Source organism: Rhinolophus sinicus, linkage group LG05 (assembly GCF_036562045.2).
Source record: "Rhinolophus sinicus isolate RSC01 linkage group LG05, ASM3656204v1, whole genome shotgun sequence".
NCBI classification, from domain to species: Eukaryota; Metazoa; Chordata; class Mammalia; order Chiroptera; family Rhinolophidae; genus Rhinolophus; species Rhinolophus sinicus.
This window is the reverse complement of record NC_133755.1, coordinates 150,917,224-150,940,462: the sequence shown is the minus strand read 5'-3', so window position 1 is coordinate 150,940,462 and position 23,239 is coordinate 150,917,224.

The following is a 23,239-nucleotide window of genomic DNA, read 5'->3' as shown; positions in this document are numbered from 1 at the left end:
CACAGTCTCCCTGTTCACCTGCACCAGATGCTCTAGGAGTAGCCCTTGTGTGGGTTGTGTGTGCTCTCCTGTTATAGTTAAACCTTGATTGCTATTGGCATGTCAATAGGTGGGATTACCCCTCTGGCTGATTGGCTGTGGGGTTTGACCACATCCACAGCTTACCGGCTTCTGTGTGTGGGGTATACTCCACTGAGTGTGATTCACCCCAGCAAGCTCTGGTGCCTGTTGAGACCACCCTTTGGGTGTGCTGCTTATGGGTCTAATTGGGTGGTTTGGATGCTCTGCTGTGGTTTGGAGCCAACCTCCAAGTATGTTGATCTGTGGTCTCTTATGAGGGTCTTCAGTACAGGCCCAGGTCACCCAATCCTTGTGATAGGCCAGGGATTACCTGGTAAGAGCTACAAAGTGATCCGTAGTTGTTCACTGCCTGTGCTAATCTTGGAAAGGCATAGGAGAGGCCACACTGTGAACCCATGATGGCTGCCACCAATACCGGGCCTGTAGTAGCTCTGCAAATGCCAGGATCCCCCAAGGCCTGTTGCCACCTGCCAGTTCCCTTAAAGATAAGCCTCTGATAAAGCCTTGTGAGGTATGCAAGTTCAGTGAGGCAGGGTCTCAGGGAGTCACTAAAGTTAGAAGAGTTGGAGTTACCAGGTCAATATAAGCAATGGTTTGGTGCCAGTGCTTAGCCTGAAGCTGCTCATCAAAAGTCTCAGAGCACACTGAGGCTGGTCGCAGCCCACCTGGAGTCTGCTGGACTCTGATAGTTTTCCAAGAAAGAGTGCAATGTGAGTGGGGCTGGCTGCTCTCAGAGAAAGTGCCTCCTGCATTGGGGGAGTTGGTTGGGGTAGGGTCCCAGTGAATCAGCAGGGTGGAGCTGTGATGCTCACCAGATCAGTCAGATTCAGATTTGGCTGTAAGCATAGGGGGAGGGCTCAACAGGAAAGATAGCACCAGCCTCCCGGTTGCACGGGGTAAAGACCCCTCACAGGGAAAATGGCAACTGTCCTCTAGCCCTTGTCCTAAAGCCACACAACTCAGTCTGCCCCCCACCCCACTTGTCTCCACCCCCCAAGTTACTATCCCTCTGCTGGAGCCCAAGATGAGTGGCTGGGAGTGAGAAAGTTGCCTGAACCTTTTAAGAAGACACCTGGGTTTTCTGCTGCCTTCCATCCCACCTGAATGGTTGGAATCCCCACTGTTTTTCACAGCCAGATGTTGTGGTGGCTCCTCTTCTCAGCACCACTGCTTTGGGCTGGGGAGGCCAGTGTCGGGCTGGGGTCACTTGCACCTTTGGGCGGAACCTCCACAGTCAAGATATCCCTCCTGGTTCTCAACCGTCACACGAAGGTTTGGGTTTAGCCAATTTCACTTTTCTGCCCCTCTTTCCAGTGTCAACATGGCTTCTTCTTTATATCCTTAGTTATGAAATTTCTATTCAGCCAGACTTCAGATCGTTCTCCAGGTTGATTGTTTTATAATTTAGTTGTAATTTTAATTTGTTCATGGAAGGAAGAAGGCTCAGTGTTTATCTACTCTGCCATCTTGGATTTTCCTTCCATGTAAGAACTTCTTAACTCTGCTAACTACATGATTGAATGTTCTACCCACTTTATGAAAAGGAATAATTTTGTGGAAGCTTTCTAATTTCATGATATGATTTACATAATGGGAATCTATGTATTTTTTTAAAAAGATTTTTATTAAATATAGCTAACATATATTATATTAGTTTCTGGTATACACCATAGTTATTCAACATTTATATACCTAAAGAAGTTATCACCATGATAAGTCCAGCAACTATCTGACACCATACAATACTATCACAATATTATTAACTATATCCCTTGTATTTTATATTATGTAGAAGGTCTATGTTTGTTTGTTTGTTTGTTTGTTTTTCCTGTCATTTGGACACTAAATTAAACCACCAGACTCTTATTATAATCACCATCATTCCATGGTAATGGAATTCATAGAGTGTTTATAAATCCCAGACACTTTTCACTTGTTATCTTTAATTGACAATAGTTTTGTAAGATAGGTCCTAATCCACTCATTTTATAGAGGAAGAAAACTAATTTACCCACCTAAGATTCTATATACATCCAGCAAGTGGCAGAGTTATTGTTATTACCAGTGGCAACTTTATTAGTATTTATTTATTTATTTTTTAGCTATTACAGCTCTGTGCTAGAAATTGGAAAAAAACAAATGGTGGAAGCACTGCCATCTTTATCATAATACATTTTGATAAAAATTAATGGGATACATGAGAAGATAGTGTGACTAAATTTATTTACATGTTTAAATGGTATGAAATGGAGACTAAGGGCCTTAAAGTAATGAAAGCTTCTACAATCTCTTGAAGAATCAAGTATTTTTACATCTATTATCACCTGTTTCTCTGCTTGGGAAAGGGAGACAAGGTTTGTTTACTTGTATACATGTATATGTGGGCTTCAAAGGTTTGTTGTTTTGGATCTTTCTGGGTTGAATGAGTAGTACCTTTTTAAAAATTTATTTTTAAAAATTGCTAGTTTACAAATTTCAAGAGCATCTACAGGCATTGGAAAAATGTCCATTTATAGTCATCCCATTCAGATACAAATAAAGAGGGCAACTTCCTAAAGCTGAAGATAACCTTCCATTAAAGTGTATTTCAGAATTTGGAAATAAACAAAGATATTATAATATTGACATCATTGTTTGTGAAAACTACCAAGGTCAGATTAGATGCAAATTTATATCTTACAAAATTTATCAATTTCTCTTACATGTAGAAATGAAAGAAGTTAACATTGTGTTACTGGATTATGATAGAGGTATATAACATGAGTATATAAACTACCAAATCCAGCAAGGTCATAATATTGGGGATGCTTTTGTCAACTATTAATAATTGATATACATTCAGCATTTAAGTTATGCCCCGCCTCCCCTCCTCCCCCCAAAAAAATCGGTGCTGTGGCAGTGCATGAGGGTGGTAGTGAGAAGTGTATTTGGAAATCCTTATGTCCTCATGACATTCTGTAACATCTCTTTGCTGCACTTACCAGTTTTAAATAATTCATTTATTTGAGTGATAGTTGACTAATGGTCAGCTGTCTCATTGGACTGCAAGCTTCTTTCTATTTATTTATTTATTTATTTATTTATTTATTTATTTATTTATTATTTATTCGCATTATTATTAGTTTCAGGTGTACAAAACAATGTAATAGTTAGACATTTATACCTCTCACAAAGTGATAACCCCTTTCCCCCAATCTACTACCCCTCTGACATTGCATATGGCTGTTACAGTTCCACTGACTTTATTCCTTATGCTGTACTCCACATCCTGTGACTATATATATATAAAATTATATAAAATTATAGTTGACATTCATTATTATTCAACTTCAGCTTCACGTATACACTGCAGTGGTCAGGCATCTACACTGTCCATGAAGTGGTCTCCCTAATAACACAAGTGTCCATCAGATACCCTACAAAACCTTTACATTATTGATTGTATTCTCCAAACTGTCTTTCATATCCCCATGGAAACCTTGTGGTTACCGATTGTGCTTTCTAAGCCCCTCACCTTCTCCCTCATCCCCACCCACTTCCCATCTAATAACCCTCAGTTTTTTCTCTGTATCTCTGAGACTGTTTCTGATTAGTTTGTTCATTCTATTCTTTAGATTCTACATATAAGTGAGATCATATGGTATTTGTCTTTCTCCATCTGACTTATCTCACTTAGCATAATGTTCTCTAGGTCCATCCATATCGTTGCAAATGGTAAGATTTCATTCTTCTTTATGGCTGAGTAATACTCCATTGTATAAATGTACCACAGTTTCTTAATCCAGTCATCTACCGATGGGCATTTCAGTTGTTTCCAGGTGTTGGCTATTGTGAGTAGAGCTGCAAAAAACAGGTGCATAAATTTTTTCGAATTAGTATTTTGTATTTCTCTGGATAGATACTTCAGAGTGGAACTGTTGGGTCATAAGGTAGTTCCATTTCCAGTTTTTTTGATATATCTCTGTACTGATTTCCATAGTGCCTGCACCAATCTGCAATCCCACCAACAGTGCATGAGGGATCCCTTTTCTCCACATGCTTGCCAGCACTTGTTTGTTGACTAATTGATGATAGCCATTCTGACTGGAGTGAGGTGGTATCTCATTGTGGTTTTTATGTGCATTTCTCTAACGATTAGTGAGGTTGAGCATTATTTCATATGTCTGTTGGCCATCTGTATTGGACTGCAAGCCTCCTGATGGCCCAGAGCACATCTGCTTTATTCACCATTATATCTGCCTGACATGATTTCTGGCACATAACATCTAGTCATGCAGTAGTTGTTAAATAATTCTTAAATGTATGAACAAATTCTTGTTCTTCTGGGACTGTACTCTGAGAAGGAGGCAAGCTAACCTCAATACCATATGCCTCTAAGCCTTGCAAAGGGGAAGAGGATAGTACTGGAGGCTTGTGTTCTCCAGGAATTTCCAAGTCCTTCTAATTCTTACCAGTAAGTGGAACAAGGAGGATGGGGTAAAGCAATGTCCATGTTATGGTCAGAATGAGAAAAGTGACCTTCAGTTTTTCAGAGAAACGGGGAACTTGTTCATCTGAGTTGGAGCCAATGTCCTACGCCCAGGTAGCCTTTTAGGAGAGGGGCTGTGAATCTCCTCTATTATAAACTGTGAGGCCACCTCACTTCCAGTGTCTCCCTGTGTAGCTAGGGTGAGGCCTAGACAAGCTGTTAAGGATCTCTTTTTGCTCCTTTTAAAAAAGAAGAAATAGAGTTCTAAGTTAAACATAGAAATCAATGGGAAAGTGGGCTCCATACATAAATTATATATAGCCATCTTAGGTGAAATATTGAGTATATTTTCTATATATTAAGAGACCATTGATTGGTAACAGGAAGCCAACTTGAATAATAACTTGGTCCAATTAAAGAAAGATGTGTGAAAAATAGTTTTAGCTTTCAGTGTAGAAAACTGTATTGGTGAGAGAGACTGCTATAAATGGGCTCTTGGTCTATTTGTATTCTAAAAGACATGACTAATTTTTAAATAATGAACAAAATAATAAAACAAACCATGGGTGCTACAGGAAAACTCATTTCTCCCCCCCGCCAACAAATATTTAGGTAAAATACATAGGTAGGTAAAAGCTTTAATCCCAGTGAATTTCTGGCAGCAGTAAAATCATGCACATAACTCAGCATGGGATGTCATTTTTGAGTGATCTCATTATACTTTAAAAATAAATAGGTAAAAAATTTAAAAAACAGCTTTGGAATGATATGTCAGGAAAAGAGGAGATCTACACGCACAGAGAAAGCAATAAATTCCCTCTTCGTATATCACCCTGCCTCCAGGTCTCTGAAGTCTGAATTGGGGGAGAGTGGGCAGGAACCTGGCTGATTCCATGTGCCAGGGAGCTGCAAAGAGAAGAAAGCTGACCCCTGGGGGTTTGTAGTTCTGAAGAAAGGACTTCAGGACTATAATAGCTCCCTCATGATACTTTTGTTGTGCAGTTCCTCCCTCTGTTCCTTTATCCAGGTTGTCAGTTTTACTCTCCTTAGACCTGATTGATGATTTCAATGATTTCTCCACAATAATCCTTGGGTCCTGGTTCTGATCAGCAAACTAGATATTTGTTTAATTTTTCAGGTATTCCCTTGATTGGTTCCTGGTTCCCAGTCTCCATATTTTGCATTTTTTTCCCTAAAAGAACAGCATTTGCCATATACCATATCAATCTTGTAATTGATCCAAGTCCTTTTAGACCTGATTATACTGTTGAAAACAATGATGGTGTCATTTGCTCTCTTAAAATTAATTTTTTTTCTCTGTATGTTTTCTCTGGGTGTCCGTACACCAATGCAGCTAAAATCCTTGAATTTGTGATGCCCACAAATGGTCACACCATCTGAATAAATAGATACTCATTTATGTTCATTCATTATATTTATTTGAAAACTCAGTGACCAAAATTCAGTATTCACAAATTCTCATTTCCTAAAATAGAGGATTTATAGACCTAATACAGTCTCACTCCTTTACCTGTACTGCTTTGTGATTCTGTTTAAAAGTGTATTCTATTTGGGCATACATTTTCCAAAAATTAGCCATCTCCATAAAAATATTTAAGTACATAAAAATATGTTTAATTAAATACAATGAATTGGGATAATCATTGATTTTTGATACTTGGAGTAGAAAGTAGGCCCTATTGATGGAAATTGGTATAGATTCAGAATTTCAGAAGAAGAAGGAATTTTTGAGCATCTGGTTTTACATCTTTGTTTTTCAAAGAAATTAAGTATCTTATTATTTCTGTTTTTTAGCTAGGAATGGAGAATAGACTTGTCTGAGTTTATGTAGCTTTTTGCATCAGAGCTAAAACCAGACCAAATTCTCCAGACTCTCAGTCATTATGCTACTTTACCAGTTAAACATACATATGGATTAATTAGGTAAACATGTTCTCATTCTGTATAAGCAGAGGAATGGAGAAGAGAATGTGCATAGATGAGTGTTTGAATAGTGGGGCAAGGAGGTGACTACCTATAGTTCGTTTATTCTTTTTTATAACACATAAAATTGATTTTCAGACTTATTTAAGGAGATCATACTGATTATGTTTGAAAAATTGGATGATTAAAAATCATGTAACATTATCTAGTTTTGTGAAAACTCTATCTAAGGTTTAAGTCTATCCTCAAGTTAAAACCCAGTTAGTTTTCCAGAAAAGCAGACTGATGTTCAACAGATTTTCTAATAATTCATTTACTGGTGCTGACTTAAGAGGAAGAAGAAATGAACTTATATAAAAAAATTGATCAAAAGGCATCACTTTTCTAACAGTAATCTTTTGTCTAATCAAAAAAATAGTACTGGTAGGGAGGCAGATGGTTGTCCAAAGGAGGCGTAACTCTCTAGATGACACTCAACAGTCATCCAGCTATAGGTTTAAATGCAACTTTCACCACTTTTCTAAGCACCATTTGAATTTTATATACACTGAGACTTCAAACCACTCTAAATCTTAGTCTCCACTCATTCTTTGTCTTTCATTTGCTCCCTCTTCCACCCCCAGCAATTGGAAGATGGCCAACCTCACAGGACATGTTCAGGGATAGCAGTTATCAGGAGCAAAAATACCAGGCCTTCACGGAGGGTAAGGGGGGTGGGGGGTGGGAGATGAGGGTAAGGGGGATCAAATATATGGTGATGGAAGGAGAACTGACTCTGGGTGGTGAACACACAATGTGACATATAGATGATGTAATACAGAATTGTACACCTGAAATCTATGTAATTTTACTAACAATTGTCACCCCAATAAGTTTAAAAAAAAACCTAAAAAAAAAAAAAAAAACCAGGCCTTCAACTTCATCCTCATTCGAGTGAACACAAGATGACATGAACAAGAGAGGTTTGCATGCACAGCATCCAAGACCAAGTCAGCTGAGCTTTCCAAATAGTTCCTGTGGCTTGATTTTATGTCTCTAAGCACATGCTTTTGTTTGTTTGTATTTCAGTAAACATCAAATAATAAAACCAGGTTTCAGGGCATTAAGTAAATTGGGAAAATTATTAAAATAATTACACCTCATTTAGATCTCATGAGCTGTTGCTATTTGACAAAGCAGCTGCAGTTTTAAGTAATGGCCTAGTGGGAGCTATATGCACTTTCCATAGTAGGAGTTGATTTTATATACTGACCTATTGCTCTAAGCAACACATTAGCCAATCCTACCTTTGATGGAAAAAATACATACTTAGAATCTTTTTATGGGGTACCTATTGGGTATGTGAGTGTAGGGGGAGGAGTGGGGAGCATAGGGTGTTGTGTGTGTGTGTGTATTTAGGGGATGGGTTGACAGAGGCATGGAGCAGCCTTACTTACTATAGACAGTCTGTGTTGTAGTAAGAACAATATATTGAATATCCCTATGTTCAAAGTCAATGAATCGCAAGTAAATTCATGTTACAACAAGGCTTTTAAAACATGTTTTACCATAATTTGTTAAAAAGCTGACTTGATTTAAAAAGTGTCGTAACTAGTAAAGTTGTCAGATATAATATAGGACCCCTAGTTCAATTTGAATTTCAGATCAGCAGCAAATAATCTTCATACCAAATATTGCACGGCACATACTCATTCTATAAATTTATCATTGTTTAGCTAAAATTCAGATTTAACTGGGTGTCTTGAATTTTTATTTGCTAAATCTGGTAACCGAATAATTAAGCAAATGTTTGGAAGTCATTCCTTCAAAATCATTTAGTGAAGCATAGCTTGAATGTGCTATTTAAGAGAGCTATTTCAACAACACTTGAGAGAGTTGTGGTCTGCTGTTGTGTCACTACCACAAGGCTCACGTGCCTGATTTTTGCCTCTTTCTTGTTTTGTGTTATTAAACAATACTACTCCAAAACCCTTGCAGTTATATCCATTTACTTTGAGGGAGGATGCCACATTTTAGCTCTTCTCTTATCCTTGAAGACAAAAGCTTTGAAAAATTAGGACCATGTTTGAGTTCTAGATACATAAAGTATGCTTTCCAGCAAAATGCAATGTATTGTTTCAAGCTGATTTTCCTCCGCCCTCCCTCCCCTTTTTCTTGGGAGAAAAGTACAGCATCTTAAACTAAAGCACACTTCAGCAGTCCCCCTGCGCTTGCTTGCTTGGTGCCAGCAGCCACAACACAGGGCTTTCATCTGGGCTTCAAAGTGTGGTGGAGGGAACATGGGGGAGGGGAGTGGGGAAGCAAGGGAGGGCAAGTTGAATGCAAAAAGAGAAACAAACAAACAATAAAAATGGGATGGGGTGGGCAGAAGGAGAAGTCGCCTATCTTTCAAATATCACTTCCAGTGGCCGGGCTGCAAATGCAAAGCCTTCAGTTTTCCCCTGTGGTGTGTTTGTTTGTTACGGCCACTTCCCATGCTGGGAAGATTCTTGTCATCCCTCACATATTTTATCCACAGAAAAGGCTGCCCTGCCCTGGGCTTGGTGATTGAGGCTGTGCCCCTGGTCTGCCACTCTATCAGTGGTTCCCAAGGCTGTCTAGCCTGGGAAAAGCTGCATGGACACGTTCCAAAATCAGCATTACATGCATCATTGTTCTTACTCTCCCTGATTAGAGTGCACACAATGAAAACAACAGCAACAGCCTCGTTTTCTAGCCCTCCTCCCAGCATAAGGCAGTTCTTAGTCTGTTTTTCTTTCTCTGGGTCTTCCTACAAGTTAACCACTTCAGTGCTGGGGAAGTCCCAGACCTCACAGCAACTGCCCTGAAAGTTGCTTTGTGCTTCTGGGAGGTCACTCCAGCTCTGGGGCAGTGGGGAAGCAGGCAGCCTTGCCTTTCTCCTGAAAATCTGTGCAGAGTAACTAACGGGGTGAAAAGTCAAAAGCTGTGTGTGGCGCTGCTGGGTCGGCTGTGGGCATGCATTCCAGGACAGCCTTGAGGTTGGTTAGGCACACTGAGTTTCTTATATGTAAAGTGGGGACAGATGTAAAGAGGTGGGGGCCCTGGTGTTTTAACTCTTTAAGCCACAAAAATTTATCTGCTGGGTTTGGTTGTGGAGTCTCAATCATCCGTGTGAAACTCTTCTCAACCTTCTTTGGAACTTTTGAATAAAATCTTCGTAAACTTTTGCAAGTACCATGGTTCCCCAAAAATAAAACCTAGCTGGACAATCAGCTCTAGTGCGTCGTTTGTAGCAATAATTAATGTAAGACCCGGTCTTATTTTACTATATAAGACTTACAGTAAAATAAGACCGGGTCTATAATATAATTTAATATAACATAACATAACATAACATAACATAACATAACATAACATAACACCAGGTCTTATATTAATTTTTGCTCCAAAAAGATGCATTAGAGCTGAATGTCTGGCTAGGTCTTATTTTTGGGGAAACATGGTATGTGGTGATATTGAGTGGGGAATGACAACTTTTACTTTAAAAGCTATAGGGCAACACCAAGTCCTATCACAATAAATATTAAAATGAAAAATCTGTTAACAAAAAAAAAAAAGAAGAAAGGAAAGAAAAAAGACTTCCAATGCAAATCATGACTCCTTTATTTAAAATAATGGAGGATACATGATATTCTAGTATAACTGAATATTTTGGCCTGACTTTTATTTAAGGGGGTGAGTAGATGAAGGGTGAAGAAGGCTATGTGAGCATGTGTCAATACATTCAAAGCTATAATTCGAACTCTTCATAGGCTACACAAATATCATTAGTCTGAAGAAGGCTTCCGTCCCCGGAGTCCAGTTCTCGTGGAGAAGGACTTTAATACAGATGTGGAGACAGACATTATTTGCTGTGTTTCTGGTATCTCTCTTCACACGAAACATTACATATTTTAATGGCCTGGGTTGAGAATTGGTCATGAATTTGCCTTCAGCCCAGCAGGAAAGATGAAAGGCTGAGCCTTACCTTCGAGTCACTATCCTTGACTTTCTGAGTAGTTTTAGGACATGAAACAAATAGAGAATGAACCTAAGTTTGTAAGCTCTTAGAAATGTAGTGTTAATGCCAACTATAATTTTATATCTATCTATCTATCTATCTATCTATCTATCTATCTATCTATCTATCTATCTATCTATCTGTATGTATATACTTACAAGAAGCGGAGTACAGCATTAGGAATAGAGACAGTGGAAATGTAATGGCTCTGTGCGATGTCAGAGGGATAGTGGATGGGGGGAGCGGGGTTCACACAATGTAAGGGATATAAATGATAAACGTCTAAGTATTACTTTGTCTTATGTACCTGAAACTAATAAAAAAAAAAAGAAAAAAAAGAATGAAGGTAAAAATGTGGAGTAATGGAATCTACAAAGAAAGAAAGAAAGAAAGAAAGAAAGAAAGAAAGAAAGAAAGAAAGAAAGAAAGAAAGAAAGAAAGAAAGAAAGAAAGAAAGGTAGTGTTTTATGCTGTTGTGCAAAGGTCTTTTCCTGGTTGAATAAAGCAGCATAAGACTGCTATTAGGATCCCACTGTCATTCATTGATCTATACAAACAAAAAGCCTTTTTCCTCTTCCTCGGTTCCCCCCAACTCCTCCTCTTTCATCCAGATGTATGACACAGATATAAGTAACATAATACTATTAGCCAATTTCTGATTGATGGCATTTGGGGGTCATAGGTCATATCATTTTCCAGAAGTTGGTTCCTCCTCTTCTGTTTAATTGTTGGTCAATAATTTGTCTCCCTACAATCACCTACATGAGCTCTCCAGTGTCTCATAAACAAACAAACAAAAACACCAAATCAAAAACAACAAAAACTGAATTGATTCACTTGCCCAAGACATAATTTTCTTATCAACCATAAAAATCCCACAGTAAGAATTGAGATAATAAATTATAGGATGGTGCTTGAGACCAAGTAGGCCCAGCATGTCTAAGAGAAGCTGAATTCTGGTTTCCAAGTCTATAAGTGTTCCTTTTACAAGGAAAACTTATTTCTTCAGACTCAGGAGACAGCGAGGGAGCAGATGCAACAGCATGTCATTTCATAGGCTCTTTTTTTTACTCCCTAAATCTCTGAATATAAATGTTTGCTGGAATGAATTAGACATTTACATTATTACATTATATCACTAGCGTGTCTTTCCTGGAAATAGAACTGCTTGCTGGCACTTGCAGTAATATCTCAAGTCGACTGTCCTTGAGTACATACATACATAAGCAATTCCAGGGCAGAGGTCTTCCTCACCCATAACTTCAGCATATCCTGAATGATTCTCACCAGAGAAGAGCTGTTAAAGTCACTAATGGGGTGCATGACGGCAAGAGAACAGGACTTGGAGCCCAAGTGTTGCAATTCGACTTTGGCTCCATCACTTGGGAACTTTGAGATAACCAACTGTTTTCTCACCATTCCCACCTCTCAAAACTGATGTGAAGATTAAACGATATAACAGATAACAATTCTTTATAAAATATACTCAAATTTTCATTGCTTAAAACAATAGAAATTTACTCTCTCATAGTTGTTAAGGCTGGAAGTCTGATATCAAGGTGTTGGCAGGGTTATGCTCCCTTTGATATTCTGGGTAGAATCTTCCTTGCCTCTCCTAACTTCTGGTGATGGTCATCAAACCTTGGCCTTCCTTGGCTTGCAGCTGAATAACTTCAATCTCTGCTTCCATCTTCACATGGTACTCTCCCGGAGTCTCTATGTTCTTTTACTTATAATGGCTATCTTCTTTTTCTTGTAAGGACATCAGTCATATTATGTTAGGGGCCACCTTAAGGACTCATCTTGATTACATCTGCAAAGATTCTATTACCAAATAAGGTCACATTCATAGGTACGGGGGTGAGGACTTCAACTTATCATTTTTGGGATACAGTTCAACCTATAACAATACCCTACAAAACAACCCAGTGTCATACTGGCTGGGGAACTAGCTACCAGGCTGAAATTTGCTATTAATTAGCCAACTAACTTTAGATAAAATGAGGGAGTTGAAATAGACCTCTTAGGATATTTTTCAATCTTAATATTGTACAATTTAATCATTTTAGTATTCTTCCATTTGTAATTCTTTTTAAGACCATGATGGTTCTCTTTACTCACCACAAACCCAAACCCCAAAGTCTGAACGGCTGAAGCATTGCAGTTTCTGTGAGCCCTTCAAGCCGGCGTCTTCGCTTGTCGGCATCATCATGCATGTTCTCCCTTTCTCTCTTCTGGACTGTGAAGCAGTCTCTCAGCTGCCTTGAGTGTCCTCTAGCAGCGGTTGCCAGAGTGAGCTTTTAGAAAGCAAACATGATCACATCACACCTTGTCTAACACCCTGTCAGGGCTTCCCATGTGTGCTGTGTGGGCTACGATTCCTAGCTTGGCACGCAGGTGCCCATCAGCAGGAACTGCTCACCCAGACTCATCTGCTCAAGATTTGTCCTCAATAAACCTGATCTACTCATTTTTCTCCCACCATCTTTTGCATTTTCATACTTTGATGCATTATGTTCCCTCTGTTAGGCCTTTTCACTCTCTTATGTGCCTAGAGAATTTTATTTATCCTACAAAGTCCAGTTCAAATAGCATCACCTTTGGGAAGCCATTCCTGACTATCCTAGTCAGAAATAACCACTCTCTAAAAATAAGAAAAAGAAAAGAAATAACCATTCTTTTTCTGTATTTATTTCTATCTTCACACTTCCTGACTTATAACATTGGCGTGTGCATGTGTGTGTGTTTCCATACTAGATGGGACCTTGCTTAAGTGTTGGAGTGATGTCCCCGTCTTTGAGTCAGGTCCTGTACCTTCTGCACTTTCGGGTGTGAAAGTACCAACAAAGTTGCTACTCAAAAACATTTTATTAACTCGACTTAAATAACCCGTTCTTGACGAGAAACGGGAACCAGCAGTCAGGGTCCAATGCTTTTTCATATGGGTTGCTTTTGAATTAATGAAACAATAAGACGTGCTTTGGCACAGCTGTCTGGCATACCTGGGTTAAGTTCTAGTGCAAACAGCTGTGTTGCTGTAACTTGCTGTAAAACACCCACTTCACACGGGGCCTGTGGGGCCCATGGAAGGCAGCCAGGCCCAGGGCTGGCAGTTACCTGAAAACACTTGGGTTAAGTTTCTGTTGCCATGGCAGTTCGGCAGCCCCTTGTAATTATTCTCTTTCAACTGGCATCCTTGCCTCACAGGACATATTCTGATAGGGCTGGATTCCCGGACTGGCAGCTCTTGCTTGCCACCTTAAATGTTTCACTGCTGAGAGTGAGCTGCTCCCAGGTGACCTGGGAGCCACCTTGCAAACAGCCCTAAGCCCATATTACAGGACTGCTGTTGTAAATTATCAACCACATTAATAGACATGGTCACCAAGTAGGGGAAGAGAACCCCAGTTGCGATTATCATTACGGGTATGCTCACTTCTTCTGTTCTCCTATGAAATTGCTCACTTCTTCTGTTCTGTTCAATTGGCCCCTTTCTAATCCTGCTGCAGAACTCTGGGAAGGGAAAGCTCAAGCCCCTATAAAGAGTTAGGCTGGGCCAGGGTAGAAAAATAAAGGGGTAAAGCCTTGGACACTGATGAGGATGATGGAGGAGGAAGTGTAAGAGCTTCAGGAAGAAGGGCAGTGATGCCAGAGCTGTAAGAAGCTAGGGGAATGGGTGCTGGGCTTCAATTTGGTTGTAAATTGTATTTTGAATGAGGATAGTTCTTCTTGTTTCTATCCCCCATTCTCTAAAAGGCAGATGGAAACAGACAATTATCAAACTTCTTTTTTTTGTCAATATGAGCATCCTAACCCCCTCCTTCCACAATAGTCCTTTCAAATACCACTAATTGGTGACTAATAAGTGCTACTGCCTGTACTTGTATTTGTCTTGATTCCAAAATTAGACTGAAGCTCTATGAGAATAGGAACCATATCTCATCCATCTTTGTTGTACCTAACAGATATTATTATATCTGATTACACACAAAAACTTTTGAGATTGGAGAATCTTGAGCGTTAAGTGTTGCAGGTGTGGACCCTCATAATTCAGGGAAATGAATCTCTTAAAAAGCGGTCAAGTAATGATGATTTTGGAGGAGAATCCTAATTTGGTGAGTGAAAGAGCACCATATGGCTTTATCCTATTACTGTCACTGGCATTGAAAGGACAGTAATTTTGCCATCTTTAGAAGCATTATTAGGAATAACCAGACTTTGGAAAATAATAAATCACAGTGGATAAATGGATCATTAGAGGTATATGTTACCACAGACCTCTGGATTTACTTTATCTTACATGTTTCGACTTATTAAGTATGTGGGCTTGTTGAAACTTCTTATAAAGGCCTTTATTCTTATAAAAATTCTTATAAGTGTGTAAGGCAATATGCTAGGTTTTATTATAAAGGGATAAGAGAATCAACGTACTTGAGAGCCTGTTTCGAAAGGTTTTCTGTAAGGAAATGTAACCCTACAGGAAGGAACATCGCCTAATACAGGCTCCAACTCACTTGGCAAGGAGAGCTTCTCAGGTGGGCAGCATGGCCCTCTAGGCACAAATGGGTCCCCAACGATGTTCCTCAACCAACAAAGGCGACGAGATGCAACAGGCTCTTGGTATCTACAAATCATTTCCTTCCTGTTGCAAAATGCCAGTGCCATCTGATTGCTTTTCACACACAGCAAATTGTGCAGGCACTCCGTCACATTCGGAAGCTTGCCTATCATAAAGGCCTATGAGTCCATCCCGTGACATGTCAAAAATATTGTAAATATTAGTGATGGGCCAACCTCAGAAATGTTGGAGGTTTAGTCTGGGAAAAGATCCAAGATTTTGTGAGCTTATATAAACACTTTTGATCTTGAAAAATTGGTCTGCAAATCTTGCAAGAACAGGTTCTCTCCCAAGATTTACAGTATTATTTTGGTTTGGTGTAGCTTACAAGGTACTTTGGGGTAAAATTTTGTTACTTATTCCTTTTTATTTTTAGCATTCTGACCAAAACACAATGCACCAAGGTATGTGTGCTTTATAAAAAACAAAAATTGATTTTTATTTTGCAGAGAAGTCATTCTATCTTTGAAAATTGGGCAAGAAGGTATTCACTAATCCTTATCTTACTAAAATTAATTCAGTATTTTCAATGAATTATAATATATCATGATATTTAGAAAGAAAATAAATAGGATTGAAATTCTTATGATGACATAAACGGGTGTGAACTGATATTAAAGGTAAAACAAGACATCGTTAGCACTTTTCATGTTGCATTTAATCATACTTCTTTGAACAGATGTACTAATACTTTCTGTAACATTCAAACATAATATGTGTATATAAAGAGTACGTCTGGTGTAAGGCATCACTGAGGTTACGTTTATATGTAAAGCATGGAAATGTGGCTCTTAAAAGAAGATCCTATTTGAGTTGCGTTCCAAACCTAGTAAAGTCTAGAGGAGAGGAATAGTGCTGAAGTTCTCAAATTATGTTCCTTGGGATATAAATGTGACACAAATTGTATTCTATGGTAATAATTTTTGGAACTGTAGTCTTGGCACATATCTAATAGGACTTTTCAGAACCTGTTAAGTGCAATGTTCAGTTGGATTTTTCAAGTGAAGGATCATCCTGAGAGACGAGGTATTCATGAACCAAATCAGGAGGCATAGCGGTACATGGAAAGTGCCTTATAATTGGGGTAAGGAGAGTTAGAGTCATTTCCTGATTCTGCCATTTACTTGAAATGTGGCTTTGAGAAAGCTGCTATCTTTGAACTAATAGGTTGGATGGGATGCTCTTTAGTGTTTGTTTTCTTTCTTTAGCATTTGATAGTAGGTTTCTATACTAGGGCTATATGTTATTTTCTTTATTCCTTGGAAGCAGAGCGTAGTGTCTTATACTTGGTAGGTCTTTAATAAATGTTGGTTAAATGGAACATATCCTCTTAAGTTTTAGGATTCATTAATTCAGCCAAATTTTTACTAGCTGTGTTACTTTGAACAAATCATTTATTCTCTCTGAACCTCAGTTTCCTCACTTACATAATTAAGGCATTTGACCATTGAATCTCAAGTCATTTTTGTTAGTAGTAATATGATTAATATTCCCGATAGTACATGGATCTTTCTTCAAATGAAACCTTGCACAGAAGTCCAGCGTGTGAAACAAATCACAAGTGGAACTGCGCTGGTTGAGTGATGTACAATGGTCTCCAACTCCCCTCACCTTAGCCTCTCCTGATTTTTTCCCCTGCCCCTGTCCTCTGGGTTGTCTGAGGAACCCTTAGGGCTCCCTAGAGCATAATCTGAGCAATATTGATATAGGTAATCTTGGAAGCTTCTTTTAGGCCAAACATCTTAGATTTTTCTGGAAAATCATAGAATTTCTTTTGCTGAGACCAATAAGCTTTGGGAGAAATAAAATATAATCAAACCCCTCCCTACCAGGAAAAAGTTTTTACCCTTTTCATTAAACACAGTCTGAAACAAATGCAACAGAAATCAAGCATATACAAAAACTAAAACTGACAGATCCAATTTTGGCTTCAGTAACATATTTGAAAATCAAAAAAAGTGTTTTTGTTTCATACATATACATGATAAAAAAAATCTATAGGAAATCTCTATCCTTGGCGCAGTTCCACTTGTGATTGTTATTGCCAACATTGAAATAATTATTGTATTTTATCATGGTTTCATACTCTATTTCCCCCAAAATAAGACCGGGTCTTATATTAATTTTTGCTCCAAAAGATGCATTAGGGTATATTTTCAGGGGATGTCTTATTTTTTTTCACGTACAACAAACTACATTTATTCATATACAGTCATGTCATCTTCTTCTGGAACATTGTCATAACGTACTAAATGTGTCCGTCTGGCTGATGATCTTAACTAGGGCTTATTTTAGGGGTAGGCCTTATTTTCAGGGAAACACAGTAATACCTCATCATGCTAACTCATATAACCAAGACCAGAAATATATAATTACTCCTCATAGATTTATAAAATCAAAAGTAGATGTCAATTTATTAATTTTCAATGTATACAAGAATGGCTAAAAATGTAGCTCATCATTTCAGGTAATATCTGGTGAAATGCTAGTGAAAAAATATATTTGGCAGACAAATGTTGCTGAGAAATCTCCAAGAATCATTTCAGTGGCATTTTTACAAGAAACCTTACAGCCTTCTTCCTGATCCATACTTTTTTAAAGAGATAAATAAGACTATGTGTCTGAATCAGCCTCTTGGACGAAGACAGGTCTTAGAGAGTCAAGGGTGAGCGTCACTGATACTACAGCACAGACTAACCCCAGATGAAGCCCAGAGCCAGCCAGGAGGTCTTGCTGGTGCACATATGAGCTTCGGGAATCGTGTGTTTATAGTCTCTGCCTTTCTCCCTCCCGATAGAGTGGAGTTGAGGCAAGCCCGTTTGTGTCATTGAAATAAACAACTTCATCAAGCCCAGTTTTCTCATCTGCAAATGACATCAAATTTATGTTAGGAGCTTGTTGGTTTTCAAAACAAGTGGCATAGTGCTTTGCAGATGATGTTATTTATGCCAGCAACATTTGGGGACTGGGCTATGATAAACTCAGAGAGCGTCATTATAACTAAGTCATTATGGCCTCCTGGGGAAATGGTTTATTCCATAGGTTATGATCCTGGGATCATGTTTAAAATGAGAGTCTAGGATAGGGGAACAGAGTAAACACAAAGCATGTGATACCTGCAAAATGAGGGGCAGGTGAAAACAAAACATAGTCAGGTTTGAGATTAAAAGGGAAAGGCAAAGTGGTCTAATTCAAGAAGAAAAGCAGACGGTGCACTTGTAAATTTTAATCTGTGTGTGCAAAAATTATAAAATAAGATAAATAATAATCTGGAGATTGTTTTATTGTGGTAAAGAGGCAATGCGTTAGAATACGGTGCTTTGTTGAGAGCAATATAAGGAATTTCAAGGGAATGGAAAAATCTTTAAATAGTCTCTATGTCTTACTCAGTATTGGTAAGTTGTGTTCATTTCTGGGGTTTTACAACTTGAGAGAAACAGAAAACTTGGAGGGTCTTCAAATGTGATTTAAAAGGTTGGAAAATAAAATATTTTCTTTGGAAGAAAAGATTAAGGGAATGGGCATAAATTTAAAGAAAACTGAAAGGAAAAGCCCTTTGAACATGCACATATTTAAATAATTTTAAAGACTTCATTTAGCTTATTGCTCCAGATTATTTTACGGAGAACTTCCTTCCAGTAGAAGATCACTGATGTATTATAACATTTCCATAACCAAAGTGTGAATAACCAAACACAGTAGAGGAATTAAAGTAAATTCCAAGGGTACCTACCATGGCTTTGTATTAATTGTTTGCATAAAACATGGAATTTGCAACCTTCTAGTTGATGAGAATTGAAGTATGTTTATACTATGTTGTGTATTTGATGGTTGGATCTGCTCTTCTACAATTACCACTGTGTTCACATATTGTATCCAGTTAGGTTCTCTATGTGTCAGTTTCAATCTACAACAGACCAGTAGAAGAATAATTCAGAAATTTACTTTAAAATGTCTGTATAATATGTTAGAAACAACTCAGCTGTAAGGATTTGTTAGTTAAGACAAGCATCCAATAGAACGGAAACTAATTTTCTATGGATTTATGAAATACAACTAAGTGGGATGGAGAATGCTATATATGGATAAAGATCTAGGTGTGAATGGATCTTGGTTCTTGGTCCTTGGCCTTAAGCAAGGTGCTTAAAAGTCTCTGAACCTTAGAATTACCATCTGTATAGTAAAGATCACAATATAAATCCATAAGGTTATTCTTGATAAATGAGATAAAACTCCTCATAGGATCGTTGTAAGAATTAAATGTGATAATTCACATAAGTTATTTCAACAATACCTGGAATGCGGTAAGCTCATAATAAATGTTAGGTATTATTATTATCGTGTTTCCCTGAAAATAAGACCTAACCGGACCATCAGCTCTAATGCATCTTTTGGAACAAAAATTAATATAAGACCCAGTCTTTTCTTACTGTAAGACCCGGTCTAATATAATATAATATAATATAATATAATATAATATAATATAATACAATATAATATAAGATCGGGTCTTATATTAATTTTTGCTCCAAAAGACGCATTAGAGCTGATGGCCTGGCTATGTCTTATTTTCGAGGAAACAGGGTATATGAGAAAGAATTGAACGCAGTGCCCAGCCCATAGTAGGAACTCAAAAATAGTAGCTAAATCTGAATCAAATAGAACAGACTAAAAAGAAATATGAGTATTAAAGGGAAATATACTGGAAATGTATAAAATCTTACAGGGAACTTTTAGAATAACTTATTCAGCAAGTTACCAAATCTTGATATATTTCTCAAAATGGAAAGGGATAATGATAAGATAAGGAAAAACTTATTAAAGTGCATATTAAAATTGATATCCTGTTACCCAAGATGTAGTACAGGATAAGTGTATAAATAGGTCCAGGAAAGGTTCAGTAAGTAATAGACTCATGACAGACTAACAGCAGAAGTCAGGATGTTTGTAGCACCTCCCCCATCCCCGCCTCCAGCCTGCTGGGATCCACCATCATGGAGAATAACGGTGCCAGTCCATTCTGACCCGGGTACACTGGTGGATAGAGGAGTCTGAGCCAACTTGCTTTTGCTCATATAGGATGAAAGTTTCTGGTCATGGCTGTGGTAGATCACCTTAGGCCAGTGTTCCCTGAGGATGGCAGACTGAAACTTCTAGGGCACATGTGATAAGAACTCCTTGCATGTTGACTAGTGAACACTTTCCAAATACAAAAGGGCAACTAACATCTGGGCAGCCTGCCTCTCTGCCCAGTTGGATATAAGTTGATGTTCTGAGTTTAAATGTATAAAGTAGACAGGAATAGGGCTATTGGAAAGATAAAGAGCCTTCCTCAGAAAAGAATCTGAGCTTAAAGTCACTGAACATGACAACCAGCAAACCGAAGAGATGACTCCAACAATCTCCTCAGTCCTGATTCATGATCTGAGTGGAGATTTCAATCATAGATCCACATTATGCGTCAGACCAAACATTGATCTTACTTTTGGAGAAATTTAAAGAGATGGAAAAAAAGAAAGAATAAACGGTCCTTCTGTAGAAATGCTAATCACTTTGATAACAACATTTGAGGGAAAATGAGCAAAGATGATCAAAGTAGTAAGTGACGCAAAAAGTCAGCCAGAGAATTGGCTCCTCTAATCCCATACCCAGAATTGGAGACAACGCATGTTTGAGAATTGCTTTCAAAGTGTCATTGTCATCCTTCCAACAAACCAGGGGAAGAGAGAGCAAAAACCGTAGCTGGTGCTTGTGGACTTCCAGCGTGTAACACAGAGTGTCTTTGACCATACCTTAGGATTAACCTTCACCAATGTAGAGAGCAATGCCTGCAATGTATTTTTAAGCCTCCTACTCCTGCAATCATAATAAACACGCCAGAGTGTCAGGACAAAAGTAGATAACTAAAAGCACTCCCGTCAATCATTTGCATGCTAGTTGGCTTCCAAATCTTGTCTAGGTCATATTATTAGTGTCCTTTATTAGTGTGTAAGGTCACCCGGAGACAGGCAAGGGCATCCTATACCAGGAAGTGTAGTGAGCCTCGGGAGTAAGATATTTGGCTTTAGTAGGCACTGTGGCTGTGACTCGGAAATCCAGGGAAATGAGTTAAGCTCAGTGAGACTCCAGGCGCCGCACTGCCTCACAGCTGATAGAATGAAGTAGAATAATAGAAGCTTTCCTGCCATTCTCAACATTAGGCTGAATTCCGGTCAGCCCTTCCAGTTGAGTTTCTGGAGGCTGTTTTCTATTCAGCCCCGATGCTACAAGCTGTAATTCAGGGAATGGCTGGCCCCAAGTTCAGGCTAGACGGTGCCAGGGGAGCCCTCCTGCAGGAAGACAGATTAAGGGGCATGTGTACCCATTTGGTGGGTGAGTGCAAACTATAGTGCCTACGTTAGGCTCCCAGAAAAATTACTGCCTGGCTGATTTAAACCTGGCACCCACACATAAACACGAACACTTACATTTCCACACGCTCCCTTGCACAGTTACTACATCTGTTTAACTCCAGTGGAGAAGGGGTAAGAGGCAGCAGTGGCCATCTCCTCCATCCACCAGGGAGCCTATGTCCTCCTAAGATAAGGCTTCAGCTTGTCTGGTTTGAGCTGTGCTCATTTTATTCACAATATGATTTCTATTCAAACTCTGAAAATTCAGATGAGCTCTCTGCAATACAAATCAGTAGACCAGAAACTTTTCCTTTATGGTATGGTAGTAAAATGCAGTTGTTAAGGGAGATGAAAAAGCAAAAGTCATTTCAAAAAGAAGAAACTTTCTATTCCTATGAATTGACAAAAGCAAATAGCATAAGGGTGAAGTTGCCAGTAACAGATTACTGCCTTTTCACTTCTAAGAATTCCTTGTTCACATTAAGACGTGAAAGTAAAAGCTTCAACACATAGAGGTTTGAGATGTAATGATGCACTGTGATATCTGGAGTACTAGAGTTTATATAAATGTTCCTACATTTCGTCTTTGATATTGAGAAAGAAGAATAATTTTAAGCTGAGGAGACTGTTTTGAAGAGAAAGCAAGAAGTATTTGTGACTAATGAGCAGGCAGCCCTTCTCCTTTTGTCTTCTTTGCCCCCATCAGTGAAGAGAGGACTGGGGCTGTTAGCTTTCAATGGACAGGGAATACATGCATCATTCTTGCAATCATAGGCTTGCCTTCTGAAAGCCCAGGGCCTGGCAGAGTGCCACACCTTGCTGGTGGTCAGTAAATGTTTATTGAATGACTAGTGACTGGAGAAGCCAACTAAGGCCATGACCACATGTCATTAAAAAAGAACAAATAAAATGAACAATAAAATGGACAATTTACCATTCACAGATATATGGACAGTTAACATCGTAAAGATTACATGTTCCTAAAGACCACTTTCAGTGCTAAAATTCTGCAATGCTTTCTGAAATGATAGACTGAATTTTCTTCTTATCCTGAGAGATAGTTAAGCATTCTGTGGTCTTCTCTGAAAGACTCAGAAAAGCACCAAGGCTTAAGAAGGTGGTGGAAAGTTTCCTATTGGTAGAATTTGGAGGATCACGAGCAGCGGAGTATGTCATTTTCCTGATACAGCAGGGCTTTATTGAGTTAAGAGCTTGTTTGGAAAGAAGCATAAAGAGACGGCACGCATGATGAGAAAGCTTCCTCTTGGGGCCCATTTATGTCTGCATGTGCTACAGGCATGGGAGTGAGGGGTTGTCACATCGTGTGAGTGCTACATGAAAGAGCTTTCAGAACACTGCTCCCAGTGCCTGGGGACACCACTGTGGACACAGACCCCAAGCCAGAGGACAGACAGCATAGAGTGTGTGGCCTTGCGTCCTGAGCAGCCAAACCCTGCTGAGCACACACAGCCCCCAGCAACGCCTCAGCAACCTACAGAATGCTGAGAGCTTTGACTTCTGGTCAAGTACTCATTTCTGGTCATTTGAAACTATGACAGGTAAATAAAATATAACTTCTCGACTCAGACCAGCGCTGTGGAGGGGCAGATGGGTAGGCAGAGCAGACTCTTTAGAATGACCTAAAAGCCCACAGGGCATTCTGGACATCAAACCTCAATTACAAAGTACCATTTTGATGAGTTAAGAATAAGTGA